At 39.4% G+C, this 17701-nt stretch overlaps 1 long non-coding RNA gene across 1 annotated transcript in view; it reads right to left on the bottom strand.

The window, feature by feature from the left end:
- LOC135315737 (uncharacterized) overlaps nt 1-17701 on the bottom strand; it is a 138858-nt gene that overhangs the window by 30661 nt on the left and 90496 nt on the right. The window contains exon 5 of the long non-coding RNA XR_010375229.1: nt 7636-7782. This is a non-coding gene — a long non-coding RNA (uncharacterized LOC135315737). The remainder of the gene's footprint in view (nt 1-7635; nt 7783-17701) is intronic.

The following is a 17701-nucleotide window of genomic DNA, read 5'->3' as shown; positions in this document are numbered from 1 at the left end:
TTATAGGTATATATATAGGGAGCGCATTTTTTAGCTGGATGGAACATATTTGTTTCCTTTTATAATTTCCAATTTTATTTAGTCAAATAACTGTTTTGAAATTTCCCTCAATCTATATTACTTATAATGCTTATATTGCTTTGACAGTGGTCTTATTCTTTATCAGTCACACCTATCCACTGGCATCCGCGTATTATTGGGTCTTTTATTCTCACTTGTTTAACAGATTCCAATTAGTGACAGTATCCCTCTTGTAAACTTAAGAGGATATTTAAGGTTTATGGTACAATGGGGAAAGGGGAATAAACTTTCTTCAATGCATTGTTGGGCTTTATCATTCAGGTATGTAACTGCTGGGGGATCCTAATGCCGTGACAAGAACATGCACTGATAGATATTGTGACTTAAGGTTTGTGGTTACCTTTGGAGTTCTGATGGGAGACAGAGGGGAACCAGAACTCTGCTCTGGGGCACTCAGCCTGAGTGTTACACTTGTGGAATCATTTTGTTCTGCATGCAGCAGAAGGAAAGCAGTATTTGGAGTGGTTTTGGTTTGTTGGGTTTTTGGGTTCAGGTTGGGGTTTTTTTGGTTTTTTTTTGGTTGTGGGGTGGGGTTTTTTGTGATTTTCTTTTTTTCATTTTACTGCCATTTTTACAGACCTTGAGATTTGTAGTGAAATTTTTGCAATTACATAATTAGTCAGGATTTTTTAAATGTTTATTAGCGCTTAGGGAAAAGATGTTTTGGGGATTGCTGAATGGAGACAAAATTCCATTCAAATACAAAAGCTTTAAAAATGTGGGGCCTTGATCCTAGAAATGCATAATTCTATGCTTGGCTGTGCAAACGAGTTTTTAACTTAAGTTCTCAAGTTTCAGTGTGGTGGCTTTCTTAGTGAAGATAGAAAAAATGGATCAAGATGTTAAAGTTCTCAGCATTCAGTGATTTTTGATTTGGTCACTTGAATTTTTGGGGCCTGATAATTAAGTTCACAGGCAGATCCCGTTACAAGGACCTGAAATCACTCTAGATGTGCAGGGCTTATTCAGTTTGGCATGGGACCGGTTTTAGTTTCTAGGTCTGGATTGATGGTAGTTATTGTAATACATTCTCATTGCAGTGCTAAGTTTCTTGAGGAGTCACACAGTTCTGGAAATTAATCTCTTAATTTATTTGCATAGGATAAACTAAGGTGTACGTTAAGTGCCTGTGGTGATTATCTGACTTCTGATATTTTTGTGAATTTCAAAGATATAAACATCAATGACTTGGTTAAATCTCCACTAATTAGTTGAAGTTCAGTTACTATATGTATTCCTCTAGCAATTAGTAGATGTACATTGGTGCCAGTGTCAAAAACTGGAGAGAAGCCAGGCCAGGGCTCATTATCTCACCAGAAATCCTTGGTCGCTAATCAGCATTCAATAAAGATTAGACAGTTCCCTGCTGGCACTTGGCTATTAAATTCCATTTATACTGTTGCTCCATAAATACTATAAATTCTCTTTCGTTAGCAGACTGTTCACAAAATCCTTTGAAAATAGAAGTTTCATTTGAGGATGACTGAACAAAATGGAATCTAATTAGGCTAGAAGACCCCAAACCATCATAATTTCTCACAGCGTAATGCCAAAGTAATGCTTCTAAAGCTGTTCTGCTACAGTATTTCCAAATAAATGTGTGTCATTAAATTAGGAGGGTTTAGCAAGCTGGGATGCATGATAGTTCTGGTGTAAAGGGCAAAGATTTATAGATGTCTATGAAAAGAGCTGGGACTTTGCAAGTTAAGTTGCAGCCATGGTGCATCGCTGCATTTGATACAACCAATTCACTTTACAGCAGTTTTAGATGATCGGTTTTCCAACAGAAGAGGCTACTAGCAAGCTTTCACACAGGGAAACTGGAGTGACACAATCCCTTCATCTAGGACCTGTAGGATTCATTATTGTGAACATATTGTATATACAGTGATAAGAACACCTGGTACTTCTTCTTTCCTAGTTATAGTATAAGCTTGGGAAGGATGAAAATTTCAACTTGTTCCTGTTTTTTGTGTATATAAGAACAAGGTTGCAGAAAGAGCTGCTAAAGAAGGTGTTCGTGTTTCTAAAGTGGTTAGACCTTGGGGTTAAATCAAATGCCATGCCACCGTGTCAGTCTTTGTGAGCATTTATCTGTAACCGTAGTTTTCTATAGTATTTGAAAGAATTTTTGGAGATCACACATAACTGAGCATATTGCCTTGGTATTCACAACAGGGGCAATGCTGAATCTCATTGGCACTTATTTGTCATTGATAATCAGACAAGAGGTGCTGATATCTTAAAACCTTCTGCAGAACAAATAGATTTCTGCCAATGCCATTAATCTTTCATTTATTTTCTTCTTTTGCTTTTCAATTCCCTTCTCTGCTTACTTGCCAATCCAACATTGGGTCCCCTTTCCACAGTTTGGCCCTCAGGAGATTTAGAATTGTTGAAAAAGTATCTGATCCTTGATCTCAGTACAAACCAATTTGAGTGCAGATGAACATTTGGCAGCCGTGCCACCGACATTTAATTTTAATTTCACTGAGGGAAGTATTTGTTTGTTCTTCATAAAGACATTTCTTAATGTGCTGATAAATCTTTCTGTTGCACTCACTGGGTGATGTGTGTAATGGCAGATCTGTCTTCAGAAATTATAGATATACAATGCAGGCCACAGAGAATAATAGCCTGGTAAGCATAAATACTGCTAACTACACCCTGCACCCAGGTGCTGCATTCCTCCACTAGTTCCTGTGCTGACCTACAGGATTGATCTTGTTCCTTCTTAATAGCAACCTTGAAACAAACAATCACTGTGCTTACATCCATCTTTGGAAAGGCTGTGCCGTACTGCTGAAAGAAGAAAGTAATTTGGGTGCAGAACCACAAGGGTATTTAGGGACAGGATTTCTTTAATTAGATGTAGAATTCTCAGTTAAATTATTTGTATTTGGACAGGAAAATATGAGAAAAACTAAGATACAATCTAGACTCTCACATAAATATGCTATAATTTTCTATCACTTGGATATTTAAAAAGATAAAAGGACTGTTAATTTAAAAGTTAAGTGTGCAGTTGCAACATGCAAGAAGTTATAATTACGCATTTAAACATGTTTACATAATCAGATGAGTCACTAAAGAGCTGATACACAATCAAGTTACTGTGGCTTAACGAGTTACCACATTACAACTGAATAATAGTAGAACTACGTGCACTCTTTTGGTCTGTTCTAAATATGGACTCAAAAGCATTCTTAAGTCTCTTTCACCAAGGTTTACTCTAACTGATTTATGTCACATTTGTTATTGGATACGAGTATGGATTTGATAATTGCAGTGTAGATGGGTGTAATGTCATATGTATTTGATGCATAGAGAATAATTAAATCACAGAAAATTGATTCAGCATCTGAGTTCTGAGGAGTGTTTTATCTCCAACGTTTCTGCAGTGGATCATTTCCATCAGAATGACTTTGTCTTTATGACAAGGTTTGTAAAATCCTTGGAGATGCCACTCAATTTCTTCAATAATTAAAACTATGTCCCTGAAACTTTCTGAATATTTAGCTCTGTTCTGCTGTATTTAGTTTTGCTCTTTAGGAAATGCTGTTCCAATCCCCACCTGCCTGCCTTGCTCCCTCAGTTTTTTTATTCATTTCTACATTAGACACTGATGGAGAGTTTTCAGATTCAGAAGACCAGCAACTGTCATTGGTGTTGGAATAAGGTCTGATAGGTATCCTGAATCCTTGCTGTTAGAGAAACTGTGCTAGCAGCAGCTGCTGAGACTGATGTTGCTGGTCACTCAGGGACCCAACAGCAGGTACCCCAAATGCCTTCTGCCATTTGATTTCCCACCTATGAACTCTTGTTGAAGGTCCCTCTCCTCCTTGGCCCCCTGAGCGAGAGCCTTGTGACTTTTGACAGAGAAGATCATTATATGCAGCTTATTGCATATAGAAGACTGATCATACTGTTCTTCTGGATTGTCCTTTCTCGTTTCCCACAGAAAATTCAGTCTTGATCTCAGCAGCATATTTCTAGGGTATGGTGTACTCTAGGGAACATATAAGCAGGAAGCCAGACCAGAATATTTCACCAATACTTTTATAATAAACCTGTAATCACCAGAAATTATGCTGCCTCTGACAGCACGCTAAACTTCAGTGACCAAAGGGGCAAAAAAGGCTCAGTTAGCAATGGAAGATCTCAGACATCCCCTTGGATAGTGATGGGCACACTTGTACTTCATTCCTTTATGTTAAAATTCTCGTGAAGGTGGCCACAAATTCTGCAAAGTGCTAGTAAGCAAGCATGGTCCCTGCTTGTTTAGAGTGGAAATGACATCTTCATTTTTTAGCTATGCAGCAGTTCTTCCCACTGAAATGAAGCGGTTAATATTATTTCATAATCTTGAGAGCAGCCACATATATTTCTTGATCTGCAATAAAAGACTGGGGAACCAGCAAGGCTAGGGAAAGAAACAGCACAAGTGAAGCTGAGGGTGATCCAGATCTTAGGTAAAGGAAAACAAAGGGGTGTCTGCACAGCACAAAGCAGATAACTGAATTACCACCAGGGAGCTGCCAAGGTTGAGCTGAGAAGCCCTGCCTAGCAAAGTCCTTCTCAACAAGGCTATTTAGCCCCTGTGGAGAGCTGCACTAATGCGATTATGTGACTTCTGCTGTGCAGGATTTCTTGCTCAAAGGTACCTAAAATCTTTACACAGGATTAGATCTTATGGCATAGAAATACTGTTAAAGAATTGCTTGACTGTACCTGAGGATATGAAAAGCAGGTCAGTGTCCTCAAGTGCTTCATCGAGCTCAGAGGAGAGCAATGAAGCAGCAGAAAAGATGTCTATACAATACAGGCATTCTGCTTTGTTTTAGACTCATCCAATGAAATAAATACAAATTTTGACATTTAATTTGCTAGAAAACACCACCAAAAAGATACTCTCTTGCTCTACGTGTTATGGTATATCCTGTAAAAATAAAGCCTGTTTTTATTATTGGAACTGGCCACAGTAACACCTTAACTGCTTTCAGAATCTTCAATGCCATTTTATTTTGTAGGCTTGCGTCCACCTGGACTCAGGATTTTCATACCAAAGTACCTTCTGTCTTTCATTTACCAGCTTGTGTGGTTTCACAAAAATGATTAATCATTCTGTCCTATACAAAAACCATAATCGGTAATGATAGTGTCAGAAATGAGTGGCAGTTTGTGAAAAGTAGAACACGCCGAAGGAATGTCTCTATTCCTTGTTTACAATGAAATATGTGGTGGGAGGAAAAAGTGGATCATCATGTTCTTGTGCATAGTAAATGACAATTGACATATATAGCAATCAACTGCCAGGCTTAGAAATAAGCCTATGTTTTCTCCATAATTGGACAAAGCCTGTGATATCACTCTCTTCAAATTCTGTTGTGAGTCTCTTTCTCATTCTGTAGGGACAGAGGCCGCTCTGTTTCAGTGGAATCCTTGAAGATCCAAGGTGACTTCTTTCATTAGGAACACCACAATTTTGCTGCGTAGCTGAATTCCCTGCCTTTCAATGTAGAGATGTTCTGTATTGAGTAATGACCAGTATTCTGGTAATGACAAATAATGACCTGGATTCTGTGCAAGTGCATTAACTGTATCCCTGCTTGAGATTTCCTTCACACATATGTCCAGCTGACAGAATAACACAGAATATAGTGTCAGTAATCTCCCTTTTCAATGGAATGCGGATCATTTGTATTGCTATGTATATAGCTTATTATAACATCAATGTAGCATGTCACATGGATCTATCAACATTTAATATCGAACTGTAACTGTAAAAGTATTTGTCCAAGAAAAAAAATTTGTAAAATCTGGATTAGGTCCGTACCCTGACAAACATACAGAGTATGTTAAATGGGCATAAGTGTATGGGTATTGACTTTGTGAATGGGTATGTAAGCATCCAGGCTATTTAGTGTATGCAGTTTCTAAAAGTGCTCAGGTGCACTGAGGTACAGTGCTTATGGTCAGGACTGAGCATGTGAAGACAATAGAATGGCAAATGAAGGCTTTATTGGTCTTCTACAGCAGGTGGACTTTCCTTCTGCCTAGAAAAGACCTTTTACACAGATATTTCACGTGTAATCATAGGATGATCACTTTAAGTATGATCATATATCAAAGCATTGGATCTCCACAGGTTCTTGTGAGTGATTGGACAAGGAAGATATGATACAGCCCTGTACTACCTCTGAGCTTTTTGTCTTGCCTTGTGGTAATGTCATTCTGCTCCTAGTTCTGCTCAGGCTCATATGCTAACTCTACTTCCATTCACATCAGCAGGGATGCTAATGGTAATAATGCTAAGAACATATGTAGGTCTTGACAGGATATTAGTTTATGTGTGCACAGGATGAAGTGCACATAAGTCCAGACTTTCAGCATGTTAATTTTACTTGGTGTTTGAGTAGGCTAACACATTCTGACTTCTGTTTCCACTTCTCAGACTTGCAAGCAATTAAAATCGTGGCAGACATCACTTCACTACATGGGTAATGAGACCAAATCAGGTCACAAGTCATTTGAGACTACCTGATATATATGATTAGTAACGTGTGAAGTAATGCTTCACAAATTTATGAAGCAGTTTTGCAATACCTAGAGGGCGGCCACATCCAGCTCATGGACTCTTGTAGAGGATCTCTAATCAGTTACAAAGCCACAGCATCTCTTTTATTCAGCAATTAAAACTATAATCCTCCAGAATTAGACTGTTAGAAGGATTTGAAATCTGTACTCAACCTACAGATATAAGTGGTGTCCTTAGCTGGTTTGTTGACCACAGAATACAATCATAAACTACTTTTTCTAATTTAGCAGTCGTATTTTTTACTTTTTGGAGTGATCTGGAAACAGGCAGAGGGTATCCTGCATTATTTTATATTCAAATTTTGAATCTTGGAGGATTTTAGCAATTCTATATGAATAATGTCGTCCCTTCCTCCCTTCTCAAATATTCCTAAAAATAGCATTAGTGAAAATAATTTATTGTTTTTCAAGAAAAATGCCCTTGCCTGGTTTAAATCATAATCTGTTCAAACACTGCCTTTCTCACAGCCTGAGAGATGTTGATCACTTTTGCATTGCACCATTACGATGTCATCCAAAGAGACAGCAAATATTGCAGATTAATGCTGCCAAAATTGAAGTAATTACTCTTTGAAAGTGACAGGCATGTTATTAAGGCCATATGGCATTATACATGGTTGGTGTAATAAGTAATAGGAAACAGCAGTATTTCTAGGACACGAATGTTTGGTAACACAAACTTGACTAGGAGTCTTAGTATTGTAAATATATGCATTTCTTGCCAGGAAACCAAGGAAACCACCTATCCTAAGGAGGGAAATCACATCTCCCTTCTAACAACAGCAAATATTTGTGAACTTGAGGTAAAAGTGACATTTGCCATCTCTTTTCTGGTCAGTTAGGACTAAGAATGGTCATTATAATCCATAAAGGCAGGCTAGCGAAATCTTTCTATAAGAATTTTTGTCCTGGTTGCAGTCTGAGAGTGCACAGTGTACGTAAATGGTACAAAATTACCTCGTATTATGAAGGACCCTCAGGGAAACCACAGAGACCTCCGCTGCCCTGGGCAGGCTGGTGAGCTGGGAGGACAGGACAAGTTTCTTGCGGAATCAGGGCAGCTTTGACGCAGTACAGTTGTCTTTCTGATCTGGCTCTTAGCACCTGTGGAATAAATAAAAGTAACAGTAGTGAGCTTTACTTGCTTCAGATGGGTCTTGTACTGCTCTAAATAGAGTGCTGGTTCTGAGAGAATTTTGTTAACACTGTAATGATATAAATGCATTGGGACTGCAGTTTCTCCAGTCTCTGCAGCAAGTCTGACCTTGTAATGACAGAGAAACTAAACGTAGAAAAGGAAAGCTGAGCTAACTGCTAGTAAACAGACCAGCCTCACACATGGGGCACAGCACACTGCTCCATGAGATGTTTCCAAAATTAAATTTCTCATCTCTTCCTCCTCTTTTGCAAATAAGGCAGCAGGAAGATGGAAATTTCAGGGCTGGATTTTTTTCCATCCCTTGTATCTGACTTTCTTCTAGGCAAGGTGTCTTCTGCTTCAATCTAGGTAACTGAGTGAAAAAGAACACCTATGCCCATGTCAGATTGGACAGCTGAGCTAGCACTTTTCCTCTTGTAAAATCAGCCTATTTAGCCTGGGAGCTGTGAGGATCATTTAACTACCATTTATAGAGTACAGAAGAGCTGATATGAGTTAGACACTTTATATTCACAGTATCCATGACCTTGCTAACTTCTGCTCCTCTTCAGCCCTAGAAATTGGTTAGACTTGTGAAAAGAAGAGAAAAAAAAGATATTTCTAATAATTCTTTTTCACTTGTACTTGAATTGAAGTTACTAAGTGGTCACGTACCTGACTTTGCTTTCTCAGGGCTTCAAGATATTTTATTGTTCCATCAAAGATACCACAATGAAAACCCTCTGATGCTTTTTTGGAAGGCACCTCATGCCACTGATACTTTACCTGTTTCAGTTACAGAATGTTTAATCACGCTCCTAACATGTATTCTTTTTGGCACCCTTTCAACTCATTTGTAGGCACTTAAAATGCCAAACGTTCTAATTTTTTTTAAATGAAAGAAAATGGAGATAAAATGTACTTTTCATATGAAAGAAATTACAGAAGGACGAATTCATAGATGTCACTGCTCTGTAATTTCAATGTAGTTAGATCAGAAATTTAAACTTAACCCATGTTTGCTCAAAGTGATACTAGTGAGAACAAATATACACAGGCAGCTTGGCTTGTTTTTATTGAACTTGCAGACAACGGATTACCATTTTACTCCTATCTGCGTATTCTGAGAAACAAAATTGCCCTTTATCTGGGTTGTCGTATCCTGACTACATCCACTTTGAATCCAACATGGCGATGTGTTGCTCGGAACTGAGGCACAGAATAGCAATTCCTCTGTTCTTGGTAAGTCAGAGAGGGGAAGGAAAGCTTCCGTTGGAAGTCTCTGCTCTGGGAGGACTTTCAGTCCTATATGTAATGAGTACCACTGCTGTTCCACTTGAGCAGGCTGTCGAGTTAAATGTGTTTCTGGAATGATGCTTCTGGCATAGCCTGCTTAATGCATACGCAATACATGTATTCAAGTAAAATAAAATAAAATGTGCAGTGAGTGTGTGAGCTAGAAAAACTTATGCCATTTTTATGACTAACATTGATGAGCTTGGGTGTTAAGCTGTATTTCCCTAGTGCAGGAGGAGAGGCCTCTGGTGTTTAGAGATGTGGCAGTAGTACAGCCAGGTTTCCTGGAGACGTAAAACAGAAAATGTAAGACTACGCGCCTATCCCCTTGGGAATAAAAGGCAGAGTGACAGATGGACTGTAATCGTTCCAGCCTAAGGACAAAGGAAGGACATATTATGGTCTTCTTGCTAAGGCAGACATGTCTGTGGAAATAAATGGCAAAACCTATGTTGTAAGCTGTGTGATGAAGAGCCTGACTTTGAGATCCAGAAACATTCAAGTGAAGTGAAAATCTCCACAGACGTCTATGAGTTTTGGACCTGTCCTTTCACAGGTGCACTGACGTCTGTTCTAGCTTTTAGCAACTGGTGACCAGAAACTAATACAGATGCTCTTTTACAACTGCTGTATGGGCCTCCCTCTATCTGGGAAAAGTTAGAGTTGGCACTCTAGGAGCTAACATGAGCTACAAAGATGGGAAAACTCTTCCTATGTAATGCTGTTTTGCCTTGTCTGTGTTAAAGGGTTTTACTGAGCACCTCCTATTGTTGAAACTGGGGCCAATCCCTATCTGATATGAGATCCTATAGTTTTATTCCACAGAGATGGTAACTGCACAACAACCCCCCTTCCATTTCAGATATGAAAAATGCTTGAATGAGGCAGACCAGCTTCTGTTTACTGTTTAGCAAGTGAATACTTAGTGTGCTGGAGGGCACGATGGGGAAGGGGGAAACAGAAAACAAGATTGGAAAAGCAAGGACATCTGCTGCTTAAAGACAAGTCTGGTGTAATTGGAGTAACTGAAATGTGGCCAGTTCAGGAACAAGCAGTAATATTACATTACCCAGATATGGAGTTTAAGGACAGGCAATTCTCACTGAGAAAGGAGAAGGAGATATGACAGTATAAATTAGGAAGGATATTATGCTGAAAACAGAATAACATTCACATGGATGGCAACTCAGAGGCACCTTGAACTTGAGGCTAAAGACTGAAATGGTAAAATGATTATAATAGAAAACAATTACTGATCTTCCAGGGCTAGGTGAAAAGACAGATCAGGAAATATTTATGCAGATGGAAGACTGTACTTGGGCTAGGACATTGATCATATGAAACTGCAATTACTCTGACATTGACTGGAATGAGAATTACAGAGGGACTTAGGAAGCTGAAGCTATGTTTATTGACAGATTTTTTTTTATCCTGCAGCTTGAAAACCAATAAGATTAGAGGCCATTTGGAAAAAGTTGCAGTTGTTAAGTGAGGGGACACATCTGCTCTGATGCCAGTGCTCAGGTTGGAATAATATTAGCTGAAAGTTAGGATGGAAGGAAATTGATGTTGAGTGTGAGCATGACTGTGATTTCCAGATGTGGGGAACTCCATGTTCTATTGTACTCTTGGAGCCGTAACTTTTGGGTGAATTGAAGTGGATATCATTTTACTGGATGATATACCCAGTGGTTTTTAAGGTTGTCTGCCCTGACCTAGGTTTGAAATGGAATCACTGACCCTAATGGGTTTTGGTTTTCTTTATCTTAAACTTTTAAGAATATATAGTTGCTGTAAATAGGATTTCTGACTAGGATCAAGGAAGCAGACAGCAAGTATCTGGCAAAAATTGCAAAGGCTTAGCTTTTGTAAAGGGCAAATGAAAAAGGACAGTTATGCTTGTCAATTGGGGAATAGACTACAAAATATTGGAAAATGACAGGCCTGGGGCACAATTTAAATCACAGTTTGTTTTGGTTAGACAAAAGGAAAAAACTTGGCATTTTTAAAGGAAAATGTGAAGAAGTAGTCTAGACAAGACATTGTGAAGCGATTCCTTCTAATGATCAAATCTCAGTCTGAGGTTAAATAAACACGATACACTGTCACTGTAACATGTTACTCCAGTTATAGTAATCACATCCAACAAAAATACAACTTCTCACGCTTATCATCAGTATTATATACCGTATATCTATATGCAGATTATTTTGCAGTAAAACAGCAATGGAAAATGACTCTTTGGACCTTTCCATTTTGCCTGCTAGTCATATTATTTCTGACATAATTGAGTTGTGCTGTGGCACCTGTCTTTGGAACTAATTGATTCTCTCACTAAAAACAGTTAACTCATAATTTGTTTCATGTATTGTTGTGGTTTAACCCAGCAGGCAGCCAAACCCCACACAGCGATTCGCTCACTCCCCCCTCCACCCCGTGGGGATGGGGGAGAGAATCGGGGGAAAAAGTAAAACTCGTGGGTTGAGATAAAGACAGTTTAATAGGACAGAAAAGGAAGGGGAAATAATAATTAAAAAAGAATATACCAAATAAGTGATGCACAATGCAATTCCTCACCACCCTCCGACCGATGCCCAGCCTGTGCCCCGGCAACGGTCGCTGCCCCCCGGCCAGCTTCCCCCAGTTTATGTACTGAGCATGATGTCATATGGTATGGAACAGCCCTTTGGCCAGTTGGGGTCAACTGTCCCAGCTGTGCCCCCTCCCGGCTACTGGCTGGCAGGGCATGAGAAGCTGAAAAATCCTTGACTTAGTGTAGGCACTACTTAGCAACAACTAAAACTACGTCCAAAACACAGTGCTGTACCAACTACTAGGAAGAAAATTAATTCTATCCCAGCTGAAACCAGGACAAGCCAGGACAGCCTTGTATTTGCTTTGATGATTTTGCGACCATATGGGGATAAATCCAACAAGCTGACATGAAGAAATGAATCTTTAAAACCTCATCAGATGGCCACAATATAAATGTAGACCAATATATAATCAATGATATTGTATAATCAATATGCAGTACTGCTAGTGAGGCAATAGATGGGAAGTATACAAAGAATGTAAGAAGTGTTTAAAGAAACTTCCCAAAAGCAAACTCTGTGAGTAAATACTGGCTAATGGGAGAAAAAGTCTTCACTCTATATTGATCAAATAGTGCAGTAATGTTGTAACAGTTACACTTTTTAATGTGCATGTGATAATACACCATAAAGCAAATAAATATGAATACAAAGTATGTTATTTCTCTCTTTGGATTATTGTAAGACAGGATAATAGAAGTCTAATGGAGAGATAATGCTAACCTCTTCCATGTTGTTTTCATTAATGCTGCGGCAGTGTGCTTCCATCAAGGTGACACACACTGAGGTACCCAGTGTTGACATATATTTTCAATTCATTAAAAGACTAAAGGCTGCATTTTATTTACATGTTATGGCTGAAACAGAAGTTGTCACTCCCCTTAGCGACAGACTGAAATAGCTACCCAAATGCAAGTGCAATCTTTTTGAAGCCAATGGAATCATTCAAAAGTTGGTTCCTCAGAAAACCTTTCAGTATCAGTTATTGTCTAACTCATTTGAAGGCACTGATAGTCTCTCCAGACAGGGCTGGACTGTGGCCATCACAAAGAACTTCATTGCCCCTTAAGATAAAGAGAGATCCTAAGTGGAAACTGGTTACAGCCACAACTAGCTAAAACTGGACTGGCTTTTGTAGATCCACAAGAATTATTTTTAGAAAAGCAATACCTGTCCTTCACCCTCTGGGTGATGTGAATTTACTCCACAACACTCCAGGCTGTGCTAATGTGACTTTTCAGCTTCTTGGCTTCAAATAAAGTTTAGCCAGTTGCTTGGAGCACACACAGGGTATGCTCACATTTACTTGCAAAATACCTTCTTGACATAGTGTGATATGGCATAAAACTATTGAATGTAGGACATACTATCTGCAGTGCTTCAGTGTAAGCCTGGAGGACACTATAACCTTGATGGGACTGGAATTTATATGTTTGGGAGATGGAGGATGGGGTGATATGGAAGTAGCTAATGCCAGCCTGCAAAAAGACTTGAGGAATTTTTCTGTCTGGGTGGTAGAAGGAGTTTAGACTGACAAGGCAGGGATAAAGGCTTTTTCTATGAGCTGCAGGTGACAGCAGCATTACATGGCTCAGACAGACCACTGAAATCATCACACATACCTATAGAAAATAAAATCACAAAGAAGCAGAAAGGCCCTATTCCAACAGTCCTTGCTTACATAATCTGTCCTGCATAAGTCTTAAAATCCACTAGACATAATTTACAGAAAGACCCTTGCCTTTTCTTACACTGACATACCATTGTTGACTAACTGGTGGTGTATATTTGTAATGATGTAATGAATATTTGATGTAAAAAATGTCTCTCATGGGAGCTTCTGTGAGCTGTTTGCCAGGAATGTTCATCATTACTTTTGAAACATTAACTCTTTTGACTGGTGAAAGGGTGAGTGTTATATTCCTCCACTCATTCTGCCAGATTCTTGGTTGGTAAAAATCAACATATATCTTTTGGACTGAAATGAATGGGGCAGCATCCATTATACCACACATGGATCTGTCATGGTAATTTAATAAATTTATAACTCTTGTATTTCCAGAATAAATATGATTTTGAAATGTGGTTATCATTAATACCTTTTAATAGCCACACCAAATTCAGTATATCTTTCAGCAGTCCTGCCTGGATATTCCCTCTGTAGAACATTTCCAGAACTTGAGCAAAATGAGGGAAATACCGTTTCAAAAGATTTTTTTTTGTGCATATGGATTTTGCAGACCAGAGAGTAAGAGTTTAAGGCATAGGCACAGAAATCCTACTGTTTCTTTCAGAAGGCAAGTTCAGGAGCAATGTGAGTAGGGTGAAAGGGTTGGCTGAGACTGAGGCTGAAGAGGATTTACAGAACATACCCAGGCTATGCTCTAAGGATAGCACAATAATTGATGTGATCCATCTATAAAGTTGCAAGGGGGAAGACGGATACAACACAAAGGGGCAAGAGCATGGAGGAGTGCTGCTAAGCTGTGTGTTTAGAGCCACAGCACTGGTACAAGAATATTGTGCATTTCACTGTGGAGGTGCCTGGGGAAAAGGTGGTCTCTTCTGCATATTCAAGTTCTTTCTAATGTACAAGCTTTTGAGCATATTTTCCCAAATAACATTAACATACAGCTGCTGAATGCCAGCTAGAAATGTGTTGTTCTTTCTGCAATATGCAGATGTGATTAGTGCTAAAAATAATACCTAACTGAAAGCTCTGGGAGCTGTGTATCTTTGCAATAATTTGTCTTTCTTTTAGAAACCAAAGAAATAGTGAAAATAGTCACAGAAACAAGAGCTCAGGTATATTCCTTCTGTTGGCTGCAATGTAATTTTAGTCACTTAGCTCTAGCAAGCTGTTTTGTGAATTTCTTCCTCCCTCCCCTATATGCCTTGTCTGCATTTCTGAGTATCTTTTTTGTGCTGACTGATGCAAAGGCAATTACTGCCATCTCCTGGTCAAGCGACAGAGAATGATAAAATACCTCCACCCACTCCTGAGCTGTACAATCACCCCACCCCATGGAAGCAGGGATTTTCAGTGGGGATCCCCATGGATTAGGTGCAGGCCATTCCAGTACAATTATTATACCAGTTTTTTATCAGACCATTCAGAGAAAAAGGGACCACTTAACTCATTGTATGTTGGCAGCCTGGTCCAATGGTCCTGACTAATCTGAGATTCGTACATGGTTCCATCATTGCTGTAATATGTAAGTGGAGACAAGTCAATTATCTGTGCTATAAAAGATAGTTCAAGCATTCTTTCATTACACAATGTCTTAGACTTCTTCAACAATATCTCTTACAGAGCAACAATACGCCTTTGTGTTACAGGTCAACATAAATTTTGTCTGTACTTTTATTTTTGCTTCCTGAAGTGACCATTTCAGCACAGACCATTCAAGAGCTTAAAAATCAGTTGGGGTGAATGGCTAAAGGCACAGCTGAAGTTCAGCAGTTCCTCTCAACTAGTCATACGCTGCCAGTAAATGCCTTAAGTTTTCTTTACTGCTTAAATAATATTCCTAAAACTGCATGTGAAAGGGGACAAAATGATTGCCTTTGATTTATTGGGAACAAGCATTTCTATAAGGCAATTATATTTACCCTAAGAATCTAATCTTTGATATGATTACATCTTCTGTGATTTTTTATTCATCAGAAAATTCTGGTGTATATGTAAGCCAGTTTAAATATTTGTTTATCCAAATACCAGTTTGGAATTATCATCTCCTAATTTTTATCTTCCGATACCTTGCCTTTATTGTGACCTCGCTGCTCACAGGCAGAAGCAGTTAAAAAAACCACTTAAGAAGCCACCTTCAGAGTGAATCTGCCAGCTAGCAAAATATAAAGGTTGATCTTCTAAATGCTAGCATGCATTGTGTACTGTGTTGTCTGGAAAAGACTAATAGGTAAGGAGGCAAATCTGGAAAGTACCATTACAGCATTTTGAGAGTTTGACTTATGCTTTACAAGAAAAGAATTCTTAAAAAATGAGGCCAGAGGCCTGCAGCCATGCACAGCATTCGATTTAACATTTAGATTCATTGTGCTTATTCACATCCTTTCTGTGCTCTAATTCCACGTCTCTCAACGGACTCTGCATGCAAGAAGATTTTTAGCCAGAAGTTGACACTTCTTCTCAACAAGACTAGGAGAAACATTTAATCTTATTTTTGTTTATTCATAGTTCCCATCCATATTTACAATGAAGTGCAGTAGTCTTTTCCTCCCCACTGCGTAGTCTGTGGGACTTTCAGCATAAAGGACTTTGTGTTTAATGGTCTTCATGTTCTTATTTCTTAAAGAGCAGAGAGTAATTTATAGCATTCTCTCTCATACTCAGTAGGCCTCTGCTCGTCCCATTAACTGTTTCTAGTAAATAAATTATCTCAGAGCACTTTGTTATGCCCTGAAGATGCATGTTTGTACCCTATGTATTAGCCAGATGTTCCATAGTGCAGGAAAAAACAAATGCAGCAGAACAGATAATTGTAAAAAGCCTTTCAACAGGAAATAATTTAGAAGAACTCAAACCTGACCCCAGTAAGTTTGGGGTTTTTTTAAAATTCTCTTCAGTAGATATACAAGATGAATGCAGATTTAGATTTTTGACCTGTCTTTGATATAAAGCCTGCCAACAGCAGACAGCAAAGCAGGAATGGTAGCAGATTTAATCACGGGTTTTGCCCACATTCAGCAGACCAGCAGGGCACTCATTTCAGAGACTCATATGATTATTCTTTTCCCCCGGTGTAATCCACTTGCTGCTTTCTGGTTCACTGACAGCATCTGAAGATGCGTTCTGATCCAGTGTGGTGCCACTGACAAAGAAATTCTCTCTGCAGCTCCTCAATGCTAGAAATTGCAAAATATTTCACTTCTAACCTGGTAGCTGATCTTTAAACTCACTTTAGAAAAACACTTGCCAACCACGCTGAGCTGGGAGTCAGTGGAAGATTACACTTGTTTTCCTGTTCTGTTCTACAGCACCCTGCTTTGCTGTTGGTCAGAGAAAAACAGTGAACACAGCAACAGGTTTCACCCTTCAGGTTTACTGCCAAGACTATTTTTCTAAATCTCTAAACAGTACAGGGCCATTGCTTATAGTAAGCTTATCGTAATCTTCAGTATTTCTACTGAAAAAGAAATCATTATTGTTATAATCTTTTCACAGGGTCCTGCACCTTATCTGAACCTCCTCATCTCCCCGCATTTCCCTTCAGCTTTCCCTTCCCTCCCCTGAGGCATAAAACTGAAGGCCATGATCACTATGCAAAAGATGATGGATGTTACCAGAGTTTTCACTATGCCTTTGGCAGAGGCACAAGCAGAGCTGACAGGGTAGGTTAGCCATCTGCTCATTGTGCCTTTTGTCACAAAGTCAGCCCAAGTTTACCAAACAGCCTTCAATGGTGGGATGAAGTGCGCGCTCCAACTTTGCACTGAAGCAGATAAGAAGTGCTGGCATGAGCTGTTTGCTCACCTGTAGGACCCTGTGCTGCGGCAGGGCGGCAGCGGTAAGCCCATGGCAATGGTAACATCCTTAGCTGCCAGCAGCCGCCTTCATAGTAATTGCAGTGCCTATGGCTGCATCCCTCAGCTGACCACCAGGAAAATCCTTTCTTAGGTACGTCTGTGCTGAGTTCCAGAAAGGCGAATACCAGATTTTACTAAAGTCCCTCAGGGTGAAGTTACACAACATGGAGAAAGCAGTACAACAGCTCACTTCTGCTGAAACAAGGACAGCCTGCTTCCCCCACCCCTCACTCCCTGCTTTCCTCCATCACCTTGTACTGATTCACTGAACCTTGCTATGAGCTGATTCAGCTTGCTAACTGAACAGGAAACACACCAGTGAAAGAATGAATAGATTTCTGCTGAGTTAGTGAGTTGAATCAGCTCACAGAAAAGTTGGATGAGTGCCAGAACCGGCAGAGGATGGGGCTAGAACCATGCAGCTGGACACCCTTCTGGCTGCAGCAGT

This window comes from Phalacrocorax carbo, chromosome 14 (assembly GCF_963921805.1).
Source record: "Phalacrocorax carbo chromosome 14, bPhaCar2.1, whole genome shotgun sequence".
In the NCBI taxonomy this organism is placed as follows: Eukaryota; Metazoa; Chordata; class Aves; order Suliformes; family Phalacrocoracidae; genus Phalacrocorax; species Phalacrocorax carbo.
The sequence above is the reverse complement of the archived record's forward strand: the minus strand, read 5'-3'. Positions and strand labels throughout refer to the sequence as shown.